The 4,450-nt window shown below is 43.8% G+C and overlaps 1 pseudogene; it reads left to right on the top strand.

Annotated features, from left to right (window-relative positions):
• The first annotated feature begins 484 nt into the window (after positions 1 to 484).
• LOC110565493 (large ribosomal subunit protein uL22-like) lies at positions 485 to 1,548 on the top strand (annotated as a pseudogene).
• Positions 1,549 to 4,450: the final 2,902 nt, after the last annotated feature.

Below are 4,450 nucleotides of genomic sequence, written 5' to 3'. Positions count from 1 at the left end.
GCTTGAGCTTGTAATAAAAAGATCCTCATGTATTTTGCAATGGACTTGACTCCTGGTGGTCTTTTGGGGTCTTGTGATCTGGGTACAACGATGGCACAGCTGATATCTGGTGAGTATTGCTCTTTGGCTGGAAGATGGCTGCTTCTCACTGAATCCTCATAGGGCCTTTATTTTCACCTGGGCATCCAGAGTGTTTCTTCACCTTGTTATCAAGATATCCCCCTGTGAGTTAGAGACTTACACTTACAACATTATTCGCCTCTATAAAAGCCACATCTTCAAAGACAGAGATGTAGACTAAGGTTTCACCCTGTGTTTCACCCTGTGATGGGGTGCTGCTGAATCTACATTGTAGAGGAGAGAAACCACCATTTTGAAGGGTCATCCAGCTAGGTGAAGATGAAATTTAAATACAACATTGTGTGATTGAGAGTGCATATTCTGGCTCTTCCTAAAAGCTGCCAGAGGTGATTCGTGAAGATGGTTTGCTACTCTCTTGACCTAGAAAACCCTACGAAATCATGCAAATCAAGAGATTCAGATCTTCATGTTCATTTCAAGAACACCTGGGAAACTGCCCAGGCCATCAAGGGTATGCATATCCAAAAAGCCACCAAGTATCTGGAAGATGTCACTTTAAAGAAGCAGTGTATGCCATTCAGACATACCCTTGGTGGAGTCTGATGTGTATAATGGTGGAGTCGGGAGGTGTGCCCAGGTCAGACAGTGGGGCTGGGCTCAGGGTCAGTGGACAAAAAAAGAGTGCTGAATTTTGGCTGCACATGCTTAAAAATGCAGAGAGTAATGCTGAAATTAACGGTTCAGATGTACATTCTCTAGTCATTGTCTTGTGCCTGATTTGCGAGACCCCAAAAGACCACTAGGAGTTGAGTCTGTTGCAAAACACATGAGGATCTTTTTATTACAAGCTAGCCTGGGCTCACACCCTCACCACCAGAGTGGTTAAGAGCAAAGAACTCCATGCTCAGGTTAGGTGGTTGATTTAAAGAGTCTGGTCCCTTTCATTGTGCCCAAAGCAGGGGGATTACTGCCTGGCAAGCGCCTATTGGTTGAAACACAAAAATGGATGTTGCATTTTGAATTGTTTGTCTATAGGAAGGCCCCCAAACCATTAATGGTCTGGCTTCCCTTGTTTGACTGTCCTAGGGTAGAGGGGCTTGTTTCCCAGCAACTGTATCTCTAGAGGGTAGGAAAGAATACAGTAGAGCTGGTTCTTCCAAGAAGGTGGCTGGACATGTCTCCACCTGTCTGGCCTTGGTTCAGGCTTGTGCTTTAAACTTTAAACCAATACCCCAAGAAACTAATTTTTAATTCTTTGGTCTCTCAATTGAACATATCGAGGTGAATAAGGCCCCTAAGATGTACCACTGAGCTTACAGAGCTCATGGCTGGATTAACCCACGCGTGAGCAACCCTGGCCACGATGACATGATCCTCATTGCGAAGGAACAAATTGTTCCAAAGCCAGAAGAGGAGGTTGCACAGAAGAAAAAAGTGTCTCAGACAAAACTGAAGAAACGAAATTGATGGCACAGGAATAATAAAGTTCAGTATAAAATAAATGCAGATGAAAGTGAAAAAGAGAGTGCGCATTCTGGACAACTGAACTATGAGGGCGTGAGATGTATCATGCTTATGTATTTTTTCCTTTTTAGTTTTATTCTGCTTTACAACAACTGTAAGTACCTCTAAGAAACCAATGTTAAGTTGACCTTCAGGTTTAGTTTTCAAGGTTACTTTGAATTTTTGTCTTTTTTGTTATGTTTCCTGAACATTTTACTTTGTGAAATGGTGAGAGAAAATTACTTAGTAATGACTAAGTTTTGAGTCAGGTAGGCTAACTAACTGTGGGTATTAACTGTGTTTTATAATGGAAGAAATGGCTTTCTCTCTAATGGCTTTAAATCTATATCTTTTCTTATCAGCTCATACGAGGAATATCTCCCCCATGTCTCCTTGCTATTTCCTATTGATTGAAATAGTTCTTCATTGAAGAGAGCAGAGCATTAGAGATCCACAGTACCCATCTTTTCCTCAGATATCAAAAGCTCCATTGTATCGTAATACTGCTTTACAGGTTTTTATAGGAGAAATCAATTTTCTCTCAAAAGAATTATAATTCTGAAGTCATAGGTAAAAGTACTCTGAAATTTAAGCTGTTTTTTTTTTTTTTGTGTAGCTTGTTTTTTTGTGTGACAATAAGGATCAGCCATGGGCTGCTGATAATAGTTTCTGCTCCTGGGCTGGCATGTTCACAGGTCACAGGCTCCTGTCAAACACCATTTGATAAGTATGACAGATACTTGCTGGATACAAATGCTTCAATGTAAGGTTTAAATGTTAAAATTTAGTGTTAAATCTGTCTGCCCCAAGAACAATTCAGCACATACCAAACTGTCTAGCCATTGTTTGGAAGCCCTGACTTCATCAGCTGCTCACTCTCAACCGGAGTCTTATTGCTTTGGCAAGCACAAACAGGGAGAATAAGGCTACACCCCTCCCATCTACCATTTATATATTTAGCAATGTCTAAGTCACAGTGAGAACTCACCAAATGCTCATGAGGTTGAATGTTGTCAATAAACACAATCAGTCAAGCTGCTGATAGTTATCAGAAATACACAATGCATGACACCCACATACCAACTACTGGAATCTGGAGGAAGTAAACAGGGGCTAGCTGCAGAGAATAGTCTGCACATGTGTTCAAGTCAGTGACTACATGCAGACAGACAGACTGTAACTGGGGTCAGGAGAGTAAGTGCATGGAGACTAACACTGTTTAATTTCTAAGCTTAATTTTGTGAATTCATTTGTCCTGCTCTGTTCTCTCCACTCCTCCTTCCTCGCCTCTGTCTTGAGGTTAATGCTCCTATAGGGCAGAGGTTGGCCTGGGGCTTCCAGCTTTCCTGTCTTAGTCTCCCAGGTGCTGGGATGATTTGGGGTTTTGTCACTGCATTTCTCTGTGGTTCTAATGTGAACCGCCAGTCTCAGCTGGCCTTCTTTCTATTCCTACCCTTGGTAACCAACATCTTGTTGCATACCCACACTACCTTTGTTTCTTTATCCCTCCAAAGTTATTGGTCTTCAAGGGATGACTTTTAAAAACTGCACTGGTTATTGCTTTCATAGTGAACCTTCCAGTTTTGCTCGCCAAGGAGCACTTTACTCTTAGAGTGATTGGTGTTGTAGGTTGTGGTTGGTTGTATGAGAATATCAAATGAGGGTTTGATATTGATTAAATGATGCTGAGCAATAATCCCAGTATAGTGGCAGGGGATGACACCTCAATCTTGATGCTAGAGAATATGATGATTAAAATTTCTAACCCATGGCCTAATCCCAGGTGTATAAGTCCCAATGCAGAGACACAAACACATTAGGTATCAAGACAATATAATTCCTTAGAAAGCTGTCAAATCCACAGTAGAGTTTCCCAATGAAAGTGAATTTAGATGAAATCCTAAAATTAAAAAAAAAATCTGGAAGATTTATTATAAGAATGTTCAGTGATGGCCCTGGCCCTCACCAGCTGCAGCACTCAGGAGAGTGGCCCTGAACCTTGCCTGGGCAGCACAGCAGAGATGACCCGGGTGGCAGATATGTAGGCAAGCTGGCCCCGAGGATGTGGGAGAGCTGACCTGCCACTTGTCTGCCTGTTCAGTGGCATGAGGGAAGGAGAGATGCTTCCCCTTCCCTGTCATATATGACAAGCAGAAAAGCTGGCCCTGGGGTCATCAGAGCAGGAGAGCAGGCCCTGCCCCTCACCTGCTGCAGAAATCAGAGAGTGGGTCCTGAACTTGGCCATCTTGGGCAGCATAGTAGAGCTGTTTCTAGATGTGGGTCGTTGTAGGTGAGCCAGCCCAAAGGACATGAATGCAGATGAGCTGGCCTTGTTTCTTGTCTACTGGGTGGTATCTCAGAGAAAGGAGAAATACCCTTTTCCCCTCCCTCATCCCCCACCATCTATTGAAGGCAGGAGACCTGGCCCTGAGGTCATGAGAGCAAGAGAAATGGCCAAAGTCCCTCACCAGCTGCAACACATGGGAGAGTGGGTCCTGCACCTCTCCTGGGCAGCAGGGTAGAGCTGCCCTGGCTGTGTGGGCTGATAGGCCATCCCTGAGGGTGTGACAGTGAGACAGCTGGCAGGATGATCAGCTCAGATACTTCTCAGGCCCACAACCAGGGCTTTGAATTGGTCGACCCCAACATCTAACCCATTGATGAACTGCTTAAACACATGAAGGGGCTGGTTCTACAAACCCAAAACTATAGGATCTCCATGACACAGGGCAGCAACAGATATCTGAGAGGAGTCCCAGTGAGGTCCCAGTGTTGATAGTGTAGCAGAAGCCAGAGGTCCTGTACCAGACCAACAACTCATTGCAATGAACATTTACAAAGAAGTGTGTACACTATGGGACACACT

Source organism: Meriones unguiculatus, chromosome 3 (genome assembly GCF_030254825.1).
Source record: "Meriones unguiculatus strain TT.TT164.6M chromosome 3, Bangor_MerUng_6.1, whole genome shotgun sequence".
Classification (NCBI taxonomy): domain Eukaryota; kingdom Metazoa; phylum Chordata; class Mammalia; order Rodentia; family Muridae; genus Meriones; species Meriones unguiculatus.
Note: the sequence above shows the minus strand (reverse complement) of the source record. Positions and strands in the feature narration are given on the sequence as shown.